The 16,493-nt window shown below is 47.4% G+C and overlaps 1 protein-coding gene across 1 annotated transcript in view; it reads right to left on the reverse strand.

Annotated features, from left to right (window-relative positions):
- The window catches only part of ASIC1 (acid sensing ion channel subunit 1), a 219,822-nt gene that overhangs the window by 60,362 nt on the left and 142,967 nt on the right, over window positions 1-16,493 (reverse strand). The gene's annotated exons all lie outside the window — the stretch shown is intronic.

Here is a 16,493-nt window from a genome sequence, read left to right on the forward strand (position 1 = left end):
AGGGCCTGCTTAATAATTCATCAGCTTCCTTGGTATCTGTGTTGGGGTTGGGAGCTACCGAGGGAAGGACGAGCATCTCTCCTCCCCCTCCCTCCTGACCAATGCCTCCAAAAGCCTGGCCAGTGGCCGGTGCCAGATCATTTCCTGCTCCCAGCATGCTGCTGCCAGTTCCAGCCCTTCGCAGCTGTTCCTTATGTGTGTTTGTGTCTAGAACAGGAAGATGCAGGATCCTCAGCCTCTAAACAAATCAGTCTTTGGGTTGAAAGCAGGCAGCATATAGATCTTGCACACCCAGGTTCGTGCAGTGAAATCCTATAGGAAGTGACTCCAGACTAAGCCCACTGAAATCATTCACCCTAGACAACTCTGCATAGGACTGCAGTGAGGTCATTTATAACCATTGAGACTCCCAACAGCCCAATTTTTGGGGGCTGATACATAACTACTAAGGGGCCAACATACCCTCAATGCTGTCATGTCAATGAATAACCCGAAAGAAAATGTGGAGTTCCAAAATCTCAATGTAGGGTTTGTACTGGAAAGACTGAATGCCCCCACACCTTCTTCAATCCTTCCTTCTTGATTCTGGTTCTCTGGATTTTGCATTCTAGCTAGAAGAGGCCCAACAGCCTCAAATGCTAGTCTTCTTAAAATGGATACTCTGCCAGTTTGGTGTAGTGGTTAGGAGTCCCACTGTTCCCTCTAAGCTGAGTTAGTGTGAGCTAGCTCACTAGCTCACAAGTTTTTTAGCCTCCGGCTCACAGATTTTTGCCTTAGCTCAGGAAGGAGGACGCCAGAGCAAACTAATGTATGCAGCAGCCCAATCGCTCACTCACAGCTTTAATGCCCGTAGCTCACAAAGCGGAATTTTTGCTCACAAGACTCCACAGCTTAGAGGGAACATTGGTTAGGACTCTAATCTGGGAGAACCGGGTTTGATTCCCCACACCTCCACATGCAGCTGCTGGTGTGACCTTGGGTCAGTCACAAGTTCTCTCAGAGCTGTTCTCTCATGAGCAGTCCTCGAAAGAGCTCTCTCAGCCCCACCTCCCTCACAGGTAGGTGAGGGGAAGGGAAAGGAGATTGTAAGCCGCTCTGAGATTCGTTCAGGTAGTGAAGGGCAGGGTATAAATCCAATCTCTTCTTCTTCTTCTCTTGTTCCACCACAGTGGAGACCCAAACCAGCATATCACATCATTCTCATCTCCTTCACCCCATCTTCACAAAAACTACCATGTGACAAGAGTGTGACTTGGCAAGTTTCCATGACAGAGCAAGTATTTGAAACTGGTTGTCCCAGGTCCTAGTCTGATACTCTAACCACTACCAGTTCTTCTTCAATCAAAGCATACTTTGTTGTAGGATATATGACACTGGGATGCTTCCTCATACTGAGTCAGACCTTTGGTCCATTTAGCCCAGGCTGGCTTCTCTGACTGATGGTGGCTCCTCTAGCTCTAAGGCAGAGAAAAGTCTTTTGCTACACCTGTGTCGCCTTCCTGTGGCCTGAGATCCTTCAACAAAGAGACACAAAGACTGAACGTGGGACCTCTTGAATACAAAGCATGTGTTCCAGCTCTGAGCTGTAGCCCCTTCTGTATGACCATTTTCTGTGTGCCTCCACATTAATGCATTTGCAAGTGACTGACACTCTTATAGCAGAGCACCGAGCACCCACAGACTAGCAGGATTGGCATGGGGCAAAAGGTTGTGCACCAGAACTGATGGGAACACACAACCCTCACAACAGGAAATAACTGTTTCCTGCTTCCCATCCATAGTTGCCAGTAAGGGCAATACACTGAACCACCTGCCGGCACTGCACTTATTCATGTCCAAACTAGTATTAAAGGTAAAGGTAAAGGTTCCCTTGCTCGAAAGCCAGTCGAGTCCGACTCTAGGGTTGCGGTGCTCATCTCCATTTCAAAGCCGAAGAGCCAGTGCTGTCCAAAGACGTTTCCGTGGTCATGTGGCCGGCATGACTAAACCCCAAGGCGCACGGAACGCTGTTACCTTCCCACCGAAGTGGTACTTATTTATCTACTTGCAGTTTCTTGCTTTCGAACCGCTAGGTTGGCAGGAGCTGGAACTAGAGATGGGAGCTCACTCCATCATGCGGCACCCGGGTCTCGAACTGCTGAACTACTGATCTTCCACAGCCTGCAGTTCAGCGTCTTAACCACTTGAGCCACCGCAGCTCCACCAAACTAGTATAGATGAGTATAGAAGAAGAAGGGAAGAGATTGGATTTATACCCTGCCCTCCACTTGGAGTCTCAGAGCGGCTTACAGTCTCCTTCCGTTCCTCTCCCCACAACAGACACCCTGTGAAGTAGCTGGGGCTGAGAGAGCTCTGAGAGAGCGGTGACTGACCCAAGGTCACACCAGCAGCTGTATGTGGAAGAGTGGGGGAATCAAACCCGGTTCTCCCAGATTAGAGTCCGTGGTCTTAACCACTACACCAAACTGGATGGGTAACATTTCCCTGCATGTTAAAAAAAAAACCAGTGTGACATCACCCAGGAGTACCAAGCCAGTATAAAGTCCAGTCTGATTATGAGGTGCCAGAACTTTGGGAGTAATTTGTGAGAAAGTAAAGGTGGAACCAATTTTGCCCGCAAATAAGCAATTCCTGGGTTCTAGGTTCTTGTGCTGGGATGTGGGGAATATGTGGGTGAAGCACTTCCATAATGGCACACGTGTGTTAGAAAGCCTGTTATGCTGCATACCAGGCCACGAGCATCCTGGAGGCATTTCCTTGCAGCCAGAGAGATGAAGGATACCTCGATGTGTTAAAGGGAGGACAGCTGGGATGTGGGACAGCAATCTGATCCTTTATAATGCCATCATTCCTGACAGTACGTGCCATTAAATAGGTCTGAATAGAATTCTGGGTAGATCTGTGTTAGGATGCCACTGTTAGTCTCATGCAATGGCCAGGCCTAGTGCAGGCATGCATTGCCACACTGGGACATAACAGCACTGTCCTTCAGACCCTGCTTGCGCATGCTAATCGCTGCCCTGTGACAGCCCAGACAAGGTTAACGAGCTCTCCTCTGGACCTCAGCTGGACAAATACTGAAATCCAACAAAACTACTGCATGTATCTTTGGCCAGTGGGCCCACTTTAGCATTCCTAAATAAGGCTCTGAGTTTTTAACTTTCAACAACACCACGGCAGAAAATTGGACAGGTGCAGATTTGCCCATCGTATTTCAGTTTCCTGTCATATAGTTCTTAAGAGGCATAGGAGCCTTTGTCAGGAAGAGAGATGGCAACATCATTGGTTACAGTGCAGCACACCATGATGTGTAAGCATGACTGAAACTATTTGTCCACTGTGAGCATTTAGGTCTACATAACTTCCTTACTAAAAAGACAGGAAGAAAATGTCTCGCAAATAGCAAAGGGTTCGGGTTATCAACTGGTCAGGAAAAAATAGACAGGTCTGCTCTAGTGCCTTTAGGCCCAGCTTCCTCTGCAGTAATTAGCAAGTGAAGCTTCATCCATCACATTCTTTTCATACAAAGGACCTCAGGGCAGCAAGCATTGCTTTCCATTTTACGCTTACAAGAACCCTGTGAGGTATGTTAGTGGTCAGGAGCTCATGGTCACCTACGGAGCTTCTGGATTTGAACCAGGGACTCCCCAATCCAGCTCTCTAACCACTAGAACACGCAGCGTTATCTGCCTGCTACTGATGGTGGACCACAGTGCCGTTAATGCACTAAGGCAAGGGTTCGTTAACAAAAAAAAGAAGAGAGTAACCCTAACTTGGTCAGCAGAGAAGGACAAGGAAATGCAAGAGAGACTGTTCAACCTGCAAGACTGCGTTGGGCTATGAATCTAGAATCTAGGAACCGTATCAAAAATTTATTCTGTTTATTTTCTATATATTCTATGTACCTGTACAAAGTTTAAGGATGCCCATTATTTGTTGCAAGAAAAAGAAAAATCTTTGAAAGGTAAGACGTTTCCCTTGAAGCAAAGTATCCGGCAACCATTTTGGATTGTAAAATACACTTGAAAACTACTGCTGTTGTGATATTGGGAGTCGGAGGGAGAGGAAGCTACAGACTGCGGGCAGCTACTGAAGTACCTGCTCTCCCTCCCCTGGCTCTGCAGCCTTCCGATCCTCCACCCCACCCCACCTTGTGGTTTCTTTTCCCCTGCACTTAGAAGCCCATTAGCAGTGGCCACAAAGTAATTTCCAGCCTCTTGGTCACTGCTGCCCAGCTCAGGGGATGGGAAGTATGTAAAAGGGGCAGCACTTTGAGGCCTGGGGAAGCTGCTAGCAAATTGACTTTCTGACCAGTGCCAGCTCAGCACAAGACTTAGCTCACTGCATCTTGTTGGGTTAACTGTTTGTGTGCTGCCTCCCTGCCTAACCCTCTTGATCACTGTTTACCAAGGATATAAAGGTAAAGGTTCCCTTGCTCGAAAGCCAGTCGAATCCGACTCTAGAGTTGCGGTGCTCATCTCCATTTCAAAGCCGAAGAGCCAGCGCTGTCCGAAGACGTTTCCGTGGTCATGTGGCCTGCACTGAAGGTGCACGGAACGCTATTACCTTCCCACCGAAGTGGTACCTATTTATCTACTTGCAATTTCTTGCTTTCGAACTGCTAGGTTTGCAGGAGCTGGAACTAGAGATGGGAGCTCACTCCATCATGCGGCATCCGGGTCCCGAAGTGCTGAACTACTGACCTTCCACAGCCTGCAGTTCAGCGTCTTAACCACTTGAGCCACCACAGCTCAAGTATATCAAGGATATCAAGGATATACATGCATCTAATTAAATGGGCTTTAGTCAACGAAAATTTATGCTAGAATAAGAACTTGCTCATCTTGAAGGTACCACAAGACTCTTGTTTGTTTTTTTTGCCACAAAGTAACACAGAAATTCCAGGGATACAGGGTGACTGCTGCTGGTGGTGCATTGGAAAATGTTCTGCTGCATTGTGGCTTGAAAATGAAACACGGAATACGCTGAAATCTGAAATCCACCAGTCTTTGTCAGATCTGTCAACTGAGCAGGGATAGTAGACAGACAGTAGGGTTGCCAGGTCTTTTTGAGATGATGGTGGGGGGGTGGGGGGGATGCTCCGGGAGCCAGAAGTGTCGCCTTCCTATGTGCCGATGTCACTGGAAATGATGTTGCACATCACCTGGAAGTAACATTGACATTTCAGAGGTGACGCTCTGGATTTGGGGCAAAACTATATGGTAAAATCACCCTCAGACCATAGAGTTTTGTCAAAAAACCAGAGCACCCACCCCAACGTCACCGATCTGCCCACATCCCATCTGGATGATGTGGGCACATCGCCCAATGTTGTTCTTAGGGGGAGAATTTCCTCCCGCTGCCCAGCTAGCCAGTGGTGGGCAGGAGTCCACAAAAGCAGGGGATCCCCCACCCCAAACTGGGGAATGGTAACCCAGACAGACAGACAGACAGACAGACAGATGAGCTTGACATGGTGGCTGTAATTGCTGGCACACAGTGTAAACTTAGTAGTGTAAATGCAACTGGTGTGCATTATTTATGTTAAATCTATGAGCTGCTCCTCTGGAATTATGCAGCAGAAGTTTGTCTCTTTGGAAACCATTGGTGTTGTTTGTGTACCAGTTTTTGGTTGGGCAAAGAATAGGGCTGTTGCTTAAATGGAAAGAGTTGTGCACACAGCAGAATCCTCATCCCCAGGAACCCCCAATAATTACATCCCAGGTAGCAGGGCTAGGTTAGAAAGTCAGCGTGGAAAAAGTCTGAGTTCAAGATGTGCTTCATCAGTTTTTGGCACTTGGCTAACTCAGGTTAGGACACTCAGCTTGCTTTGATCTAATTAGGTGGATAATTATTAGGAGATTTATGCCCTGCACTTGCAGTCTGTGGTTTTTTGAGGCAGATAACAGAAAAGATCCTAACAACAAAAACAATAAATATATGATATTAAAACATTAAATCACGGCAGTAAAAAGAAACATTGTAATCACTAGATGGCGGACCTAAACAGCATGATAAAAAGTAGAGACATCACCCTGCCAACAAAAGTCCGCATGGTCAAAGCAATGGTATTCCCAGTAGTCATGTATGGCTGCGAGAGTTGGACTATAAGGAAGGCCGAGCGCTGAAGAATAGATTCTTTTGAACTATGGTGCTGGAGAAGACTCTTGAGAGGCCCGTGGACTGCAAGAAGAACAAATCAGTCAATCCTAAAAGAAATCAACCCTGACTGTTCCCTGGAAGGCCAGATAATGAAACTGAAGCTCAAATACTTTGGCCACCAAATGAGAAGGGAGCACTCGCTGGAGAAGACCCTGATGCTGGGAAAGATTGAAGGTCAAAGAAGACGGGGACGGCAAAGGATGAGATGGTTGGACAGTGTCATTGACGCAACGAACATGAAATTGAGCCAACTTCAGAGGACGGCGGAAGACAGGAGGGCCTGGCGGGAGATGATCCATGGGGTCGCGAAGAGTCGGACTCGACTGTGCGACTGAACAACAACAATCACTAGAAACTAATCAACCAGCAACATAAAATCTTAAAAGCCATAATTATATAAACCAGTTTTTTAAAAGCATAAAAATAATTATATATAATATTGATGATTTAAAAGAAGTATGATTTTTTTAAGCAGCAGGTCACAGTGCAAGGTGCATAAAAACATAAAGTAAGAGTAATGTAGCAATTGCCTGATCTGGATGATCTAAGCTATCCCAGTCTCACCAGATCTCGGAAGCTAAGCAAGGTTGGCCCTGGCGAGTACTTGGATGGGAGACCACCAGGGAAGTCTAGGGTCACCTCACAGAAGCAAGCAATGGCAAACCACCTCTGAAATTCTCTTGCCTTGAAAACCCTATGGGGGTCACCATACGTCGGCTATATAGGGTTGCCAGCTCTGGGTTGGAAAATACCTGGAGATTTGGGGGGTGAAGCACGGGGAGGGTCCTTAAAGGTAAAGGTTCCGTTGCTTGAAAGCCAGTCGAGTCCGACTCTAGGGTTGCAGTGCTCATCTCCGTTTCAAAGCCGAAGAGCCAGCGCTGTCCGAAGACGTTTCCATGGTCATGTGGCCGGCATGACTAAACACCAAGGTGCACGGAACGCTGTTACCTTCCCACCGAAGTGGGCCCTATTTATCTACTTGCAATTTCTTTCTTTCGAACTGCTAGGTTGGCAGGAGCTGGAACTAGAGATGGGAGCTCACTCCGTCATGCGGCACACTCGGGTCTCAAACTGCTGAACTACCGACCTTCCACAGCCTGCAGTTCAGCGTCTTAACCACTTGAGCCACCGCAGCTCCTTACATGGTAAGCATGGTAAGGGAGGGTCCTTACCATGGTATAATTCCATAGAATCTACCCTCTGAAGCAGCTATTTTCTCCATGGGAACTGATCTCTGTCGTCTGGAGGTCAGTGGTAATTCCGGGAGATCTCCACCCACCACCCAGAGCCTGGCCACCACCCAGAACTATGGCTTGATGGCGCTTTCTACCAATGTAGCAGTCAGAATTCAGCCAGAACTAAGAGTGTACACCAGGTCCAAGCAGAGACAAAGCGGTTTGTTTATCTGGATATTTCTCAGTCTCAAAGATTCACAGTGGCTAAGAAAAGCCAACTTTTGCAGAAAAAACACAAATAAGAAAAGACAGAAGTCATCAATGTCAACTAAGTATCACCAGCCAACATCAGATTAATTTCAGATGGGATCTCGATACACCCCTTAAGCAGCCTGAAGGAGAAGCCCTGTGTGAGAGACGGGCCTTGTGGGAGCTCCTGAAAAACAGCCAGCACAGTTGCCCTCCCCACCTCATCTGACAGTCTGTACCAAAGAATCAGTTTCATAACCAGAGGAGGAATGGACAGCCCTGCAAAGGGGCTGAGCCCTGGCCTGATGTTATCCCTGCTGCTAACAGTAGAAGTCTTCATCGCTGCTGGAAGACAGGAAGATGAAACTGAACCCAAAGAGTGTCCATGTGGAAGTGATGGATTAGCGAAGTGGCCCTCAGTGTGTGTGGGGGGTCATGATTCACCACAGGGTGATCACCCTGATCTCTCTTGTGGCTGCACCCCGTTCTCTTTATTCTCGGTGTGTCTTCATTTTTATTAAGTGAAAGGGAGGGAAAAGAATGGCGAGAAACAGTCGAAAGGAGAAACACGCAGAGAAGGGAAGAAATCCTATGCTAAGATATTCCTGCTATAGACAGAATCAGTAATTGAGTGGAAAGCTGGCATGAAAATGTTTTAAATAAATAAAATGATATGTATCGAAAAAGGTCTTCACGCCATCCAAGTATGCTTCAGAGACAGGTACATGAGGGTGGCCACAGAAAACAGGAAATCCCCATGGGAATGGTTAGTGGTGGAAAAGGTTTGGGCCCTTCCCTTACCAGTGTGAGTGACCCACTTAATCTTTTAAAAATCCAAAATATTTTGTATCCACAGAATGTTCACTGCAGTGAGGAACTGTTATTTCAGTGGTTACTCTCTGGACAGTTAAGATTTGTTTTTTTGACTGTGAGCCTGCAATAAGGAAATGTCATCCCAACACCTCGATCTTCCTTTTATATCTCCATTTTTATCCGGCTTTGAAGAGTCACTGTTGATTATCACTCCTTCTTTGCCTGTACTAAGGATCCAGGACTTCAGAAGAAACACAATAGATCAAGGATCTTCCATGCCTTGCCGTAGTACAGGCTGGTCAGACCCGGTACCAGCACAAAAAGCCTTGCCTGATTGTTCCCTAACTGTTTGAAATGTATGCAACAGAAACTTCAGTGCCTCTCCAGCAAGACCCTGCTGCTCTGTGAATGAATGCCTCTGCGAATCTATTGTCATGGGCTTCAGTAGGTTATGTAGGGCACTCGAAAATGGACTCTGGCAAGCACCAGCCATAGGAATGGAGTTAGGAAGAGATGTTTTTGCTTAACAGCAAGCGGCACCCCAGTTAGACTTGTCAACTGATGAGAAAAAAGGTGTGGCCTCCTCTTTATTTATTTACTTATTTGTTCAATGTCTGTTCCGCTCTCTCCCACGATTGTGGGGCTCAGTGCAGATCACAACACAAATAAGCAATTTAAAACAATTAAAACTATACGCACAAAGTCAGTTAACCAGATGGCGTAGAAACTGTTTAATTTGTTCCCAAAGAGGGGAGAGAGAAAAGCAGAGGGCAGTATATAAATAAAATAACACTCCCCGGTCTCACCCATACGCCTGGCAACACGGTTCCGTTTTACAGGCCCTGGGGAATTGAGCTAAGTCCCAGAGGGTCTGGGTCTCACTTGGAAGTGCATTCCATAGGGCAGGAGCAGTTGCTGAAAAGGCTCTCCCTCAAGTGGAGGCCAGGCAAATGGTCACTGGCCCCAGGACCACCTGTGTGTTTTTGCGTAAGGAGCATAAAGCTCTTGGGGGGGTATGCCAGGAGAGGCGGTCCGGAAGATATGTTGATCCCAGACCGTGAAGGGCTTGTGCCTTTAACAAATACCTAATTTGATGCTGCTGTTGCTTGCACAGCAACTGGATGTCCAGAAACGAGTAGGGGATACTTCCCCTGGCATGGAGAGAGAAGCATCATCATGTGCAAATGTCTGCAGTTCAAACTATTGTTCAAAGAGCAGGAGTTGGTTGTAAAATGTAGCCACTTTATCCCCAGTCCTATGGCAGCTGGAGCTGGTAAGCCTTGCAGCTGTTCTTCCTCATGGTATTTCATTTCCGTTCTATAATTTTAACTCTGCCTGTCTGGGGTTTAAATTTTAGTTGTATGTGCATGTGTGTAGCTTTTCTAATGTGAGCCAACATTCAAATGTTTTGAACAGATGCAATCGTAAGATTCATGCTGAAGCAGATCAAAGAGCCCTGTAGTCCGGCTTCTGTTTTATCATCCAGAAGCCCCTCGAAAGCCTACCAGCAGCAAAGTACAGAAGTCGAAGCAACTCAGACACTGACATTCACTACCACTGAACATGGAGGTTCCATTGAGCCATCATGGCTGATAGCCACAGAGTAACATATTCTCCATTAACTTGTCAAATCTCCTTTTAAAAGCCACCTCACACTAGTCCCCATCATGTGGCAGAGAGTTCCACAAATCAATTATGCCTAGAAGTCTCGTTGTAGATGTACGTACGGGAGGGCGAGATGTGTGTCAGTCATTAGTGAAGACAATGAATTCTAAAGGTGCTCAAAAGCAACCCCTAGTTTACTGTGTCCTACTAGGGGATCCATTCTTCTTCCCATCCTCACAGCGTTCTCAATCAGTTTCTACCTCTGGGCCTCAGGGATCCTGACTAGCATCTGACTGAAAGTTTCGTGTGTTATTCCTGAAGGGATGTTTCATGTCTTGGAGTCATATGGGCAACAGGAGAATACATTGTTAAGGCAGCCCTAGAAGGTGTGTGAACAAGATCTTGGGGTATGGGTGGACCGTAAGTAAAATATGAGCAGCCAATGTGATGCAGCAACAAAAACGGCTAATGCGATCTTGGGGTGTATCAATAGAGGCATCGCAAGATGTCATAGTCCCGCCATACACTGCATTGGTCAGGCCACACCTCAAGTATTGTGTGCAGTTCTGGAGGCCTCACTTCAAAAAGGATGCAGACAGAATGGGGCAGGTGCAGAGGAGAGTGACAAGGATGATTCGAGGCCTGGAGACCAAGCCCTATGAGGAAAGGCTGTTAGACATGGAAAGGTTTAGTCTGGAGAAGAGGAGGTTGAGGTTGGGGGGTGGTGGAAACATGATTGCTCTCTTTAAGTATTTGAAGGGTTGTCACTTAGCTGTTCCTGTTGGGGAACTGTTCCTGTTGGAAGCAGAGGATAGGACTTGCAATAATGAGTTTAAATTAAGAGCGGGACAGTACAGGCTGGATATTAGTAAAAACGTTTTTACAGTAAGAGTTGTTCAACAGTGGAATCAGCTGCTTAGGGAGGTGGTGAGCTCCCCCTCTCTGGCAGTCTTTAAGCAGCAGCTGGAAAAAACACTTGTCAGGGATGCTCTAGGCTGATCCTGCAATGAGCAAGGGGTTGGACTCCACGGGTTGTATGGCCCCTTCCAAGTCTGTGATTCTATTCTAAGGGGGGAAATCACCCCCCCCGGCCTCTAAAGAAACAATATTGTCTGTTACAGGAACTGCCCTAGATAGCTGCTTAGGATTGCTGAGTGGAAGAGCTGGTTGTGCATAATGCTTTGGGGATCTGTCTTTGGCGATACGCATATCACTTTTTACGAACATTTAGCCCCCCCAACCCCGCAGCAAGCCCCCAGTTGATATCTGCTTGTTTGCAGACAGGCAATATTCTCTCTCTTCCTGCTGTAGCAAGAGATTCTCTTTTGCGCTCCTTCTTCTGGCACTGCTGCTCACAGCAAGGGGAGGGAAAAAGAAAGTCTGCATTCCAATTCCTGGGTCCCCTGGAATGCCTTTGTTCCATTTCCAGCCACGGTTTGCAGTACAATGGACCCTGCTGACGCATTCAGGTGAGCACCTCCAGGCACCTTAATGGTGCATTTGGTAGCGAGTATTGCATTAAGCAATATGTGCTCCAGGAGGTGGAGGGAACCAATGTCTGGAACGGGAGTACCTTTAAGTAATTGAAGTTGGGGAAACTCTTCAGAGGCTGGGGAGGGCATTGCTGTAATGAGAACACTCTATCACAGCCAGGGCAAGAGTCTGACACACGGCTCAGCTCACACGGCAGCCACGGAGAATTACTGCTTGCTTCCAGCACTCAGTGTCTGGACAGAGCAGGCAGGCTTCAGAGAGCGGGGAGGAAAATGGCACAGAGGTGGAGCTGATGTTCCGGCCAAACCTATCTTCCTGTTGTTTGTCCCTTCTCCAGTGGATGGGATGATGACTCTGTTCTCTTTCATTCAGGGTTGCCAACACCTCGGCAGCACGCTTCTAGAAAAGGTGATTTCCTTTGGGGCTCACTGTGTCCCTGCACACACTACCACAGGACTGTAGCAACCATAACGTGAATATCAGGAAATTGCAGACAAGCTATAACATCATGTGACCCCAGCATCTGTTGGCCCGTTGTCCACGGGAATCCTACAGAACAGGAGGGTTTCCCCAAACTATTCCTTCCCTGGGACTGTATCAGGTTGGGAAGATAGCACAGAGAGGTGAAGGCTGAAGGAAGCTCCTTCTCCACGTGATCATGGTCCTCATCGAAGTCAGGCACCGCGTGGGCAGGAACTGAGGAGAACCCACTGTCAGTGGGTAAAGAGGCCCGATTATTAGCTGCTCCATGGCCAGGAGCTCATCTGCACCTGTGTTTCTTATATAGTTTTAATCTATGGTGAATTTCCCTGAAGATCAAATTACTGAAAGATGGGGTATAAACCTTTCAAATAAATAAACTCCTTGGAGACAAAATGCTGGTAGCTTTGTAGGGGAGAGGGGAGAGCCTGGCTGTAAATTTAGTTCATCGAAAATGTGCCGTTATGGTGTGTTCTTATGAGTCTTCTGCCCTGAAGCCATACCATCCATAGGTAGTGTCAAGTCACAGCAGATGGGCCTAACGCAGTAGAAGCAGCAGCTGTGTCATCAGCACAAAACGGGAACCAAAACTATGGGGAAGAAGATGAGCACAGCAGCAGACATGATGAACACAGCACATTAATGAGGCACTTAGAAGATGTCCTAGAAAGCATGATCGCATTGTAGAGGGTGTTCCAGAAATAGGGTGGAGGCTGGAGATCCCCGGGAGATACAACTGATCTCCAGACTACATAGGTAGCTTATTTATTATTTATTTCAAATATTTATTCCACTTTTCATGTACGATCCTCTACCCTACTGAGGTCCCTCCTCTCCATGAAGCCCCCCCCCCTCCAGCTCAACTCTCAAATCTCCAGGTATTTCCAGACCTGGAGCAGGCAACCCTATCTAGAAAGCACAATCCCATTTTACAGATGGGGAACACTGAGGCTGAGGAAGAAGCACCCTCGCCCCCCCTCTCTCATACACATAGGGAAAAGACCCTCATGTTCAGCATGATCCTAAGCATGCTTACTGAAAAGTGAGTAGGGTTGCCCACAGGCTTGGAGAAAAATGTCCTGTCCCTTTAAGAGAAAGAAATAGGCAGCTGACACTTTTCATGGCATGGAGGTCAATAAAATAACGTCCCATTGAGCCTCTATCCAAAGGACAGGATATTTTTTGCTCCATGCAGTTGGCAACCCTAGAAATGAGTCTATGGATTCCCCCCCACTTCTCCAATTTCAATGGGATTTCCTTACAGCAATCTCTCTCACACAAACACAACTACACAGGACACAGCCTACCCCTGCTGCTGCTACTGCTGCCTGGTCCTCATGTCATGTCTCTTGCTGGCTGGCAGCTGCCATACCTCCAGTTGTATGGGGCTGCCACGGCTAGCACATTCCCTCTTCCAAGCAGACGCCTCATGGGGCAGATTAGCAAGCGGGAGTGTGCCGGGGCTGGTGGCTCGTGGCAGAGGCCAGGCTGGACATGAGCAGCTGACCTGGCAATGGTGGAAAGCTTGGACTAGCCCGCTAGCCCAGTGTGGCGCCTCCTTGTCATCCATTTGCTTCTGCCTGGCCATCTTTCTCCTCCTTTGCCACTCTACAATTGTGGCCAAAGAACATGGCACAGCCTCCTTCTCATGGCACTGCTCCAACGGAGAGGCCAGGCAGATAGGGACCAGATGCAGCACAGTGGCCATTTGAAATTTGGCACATGGGGCGGGCACCAACTGCACACGTCTACTTCAAAGCCTCTGGGCCCTGCCCCATTCAGTATACATGTGTAATCCGTGTGCACATGCAAAAAAAGGAACCTTTTACCTCTGGGCCCTGCCCCATTCAGTATACACATGTGTAATCCATGTGCACATGCAAAAAAGGGAACCTTTAAAAAAAATACTAGAAAATGGTAGAAAGCTGTGTGTGTGTATGACGAGAGACAGCGAGAGAAATAAAACTGGCTTCCCCCCCTTGTCTAACAGAGACAAACAAGTTAAATTCTGTTAGGTTGGCAGCTCCACCCCAACATGATGTGGCATCATAAGGCAGTATAGCGTGGCAGTTGAGTTATGTTTCCCAGTTCCTATTTGACATGTGTTGTGAGCTCATAAGGCTTCCCCCACCCCATCTACAGTCTAGGGTGCAATTAATTAATGAGTTTGCTTTAGGGCTTACAGAAACCCAATTTGAGCTTTATGGAAAGACTGGATATAAGTCAATGAAACCAAAGAATAATGCTGACCTACCTTACAGGTGTTATTGTACTGTGTTATTGAAACAATAACATAAAGTGCATTGAGCCCTTGAAATGCTGCAAAATGAGTCCTTCAGATGTGCAAAACAAATGCTAATTATTGTTATGTGATATCCATTCAAATTTATCTCAACTTATCAATTTATGTTACCTCAGCCCTCTCCAGGATCTCAGAGCAAGCTCAGTCTATGATTGAGCTGGGGTCTACATCCAAGGCCAGCACTGCATATCGTCTCTCTCACATTGAAATTTATTTTATTTTATTCCTTTATACTCCGCCTTTCTCCGCAATGGGAACCCAAAGCAGCTTACCTCATTCTCTTCTCCTCCATTTTATCCTCTTAATAACCCTGTGAATTAGCTTAGGCTCAGAAAAGGTGACTGTCCCAAGGTCACCCAGCGAGCTTCCATGGAACGAGTGGGGATTCAAACCTGGGTCTAGTCTGACACTGTTAACCACTATACTACTCTGGCTCTCAAATTACCACAAAAGATACCAATTTAAGCATATTGGACATGGAGTAACTGCCCTATATATATATTCAGACCAATTATTAATTTTATAAAAGTACTTTGTATCTGGAGTAGAATTGCTAGCTCTGGGGTGGGAAATACCGAGAATTCTTTTTTGGGGGGGAGGGAGCCTGAGGAGGGTGGAGTTTGGGGAGGGGAGGGACTTCAGTGAGATATAATGCCATAGAGTCCACCTTTCAAAGCAACCATTTTCTCCAGGGGAGCCGGTCACTGATACCTGAGATCAGTGTTCCCTGTAAGATGAGTTAGTGTGAGCTAGCTCACAGTTTTGTAGCCTCCGGCTCAGACATTTTTGTCTTAGAGCAGGAAGAATGGCTCCAGAGCAAACTAATTTATGCAGTAGCCAAATCACTTGCTCACAACTTTAATGCCAGTAGCTCACAAAGTAGAATTTTTGCTCACAAGACTCCACAGCTTAGAGGGAACATTGCCTGAGATCAGTTGTAATCCCAGATCTCCAGCCACCACCTGGAAGTTGGCAACCCTAATCTGGAGGCCTAGGGTTGCCAACTAGGGTTGCTAAGTCCAGGTTGGAAAATGCCTGGAGACTTTGGGGGTGGAGCCAGGAGAGGGTGGGGTCTGGGGAGGGGAGGGGCCTCAGCATGGCCCAATGCCATAGAGTCCACCCTTCAAAACAGCCATTTTCTCCAGGGGAGCTGATCTCTGTCAGCTGGAGAGCAGATCGTTCCAGATCTCCAGGACCCACGCAGAGGCCGGCATTCGTCTCTCAAGCACATTTCAAGTGTGCAAGGGACTTCACAGATATTATCTACTAGCCCTGGCAACGACTCAGCAAGCTAATGTAATAATAAAGTATTATTGCAGATGAGGCAGGGGACTGACGACGAGATATCAAGGTCAGTGAGTCAGTCCATGGCAACAGTCCTCTCAGCCAAGGCATAGGTTGTAATGTGACCCTCAGGCACTGTTATCTGTGAATCTTTAAGTAAGAACTTTGGAGTAGGCTACCCAGACTTTCATATTTGCAGACCGTATGCCTCTCCCAAACAGTGAACCTTCTGTTACCGTCATGATCGTGAATCTGAAAGCCATTCCACCGTTTGCAAGATTCTTGCCCTCTGTACAAAATTCCACGCTCGCTCAAGACCCACCTGACTGGTGTTCCACGCTCGCTCAAGACCCACCTGACTCAAAGTGAGTGCTTGGGGAAAGTGATATTTTTCTTTCATTGATCCTGCTCCCTTGGGGGCAACGTGAGCGAGTCTGTGAATGTGTATAGCTTTGTGTGTATTTCTCTGCACTTGTTCCCACTGGCTGATGGGCATCTCTGAGCTGGACTTCTGTCCCCTGGTTTGTCATCTTGCCTCTTTCTTTCCCCTTTGCTTTGCCACCCCAGCTCAGACTCGCTGCTGGGAGTGGAGCTCCAGTTACGCCAGGCCGGCAGCTCTGCTGTGCTGTGATGACACCGTCCACCTGGGAGCTGCCCCAAGGTGACCCTTTGAAACCTGCCCAGGCCTTGCCAAAAGTATTTGGCAATTAGCAACTGTCTGTGTTAATCAGTGAGGTCAGGGCCTGGAGAGGCTGCCAGTTCTCCTTTGTGACCCCTTTCCAGGCTAATTAGGGACGAGCTCAGCAGGGACCGTCTGGGAGACCGAAGCCATCTTTTCAATGCTGGTCCTTGCTATTCGTTCCCTCTGTCCTTCTCTCATCTAAATATAATCTCAGCTTTGCTGTAATATGTGGATTTGCGGTTTACAG

This window comes from Gekko japonicus, unplaced genomic scaffold, assembly GCF_001447785.1.
Source record: "Gekko japonicus isolate JY-2015 unplaced genomic scaffold, Gekko_japonicus_V1.1 scaffold990, whole genome shotgun sequence".
In the NCBI taxonomy this organism is placed as follows: domain Eukaryota; kingdom Metazoa; phylum Chordata; class Lepidosauria; order Squamata; family Gekkonidae; genus Gekko; species Gekko japonicus.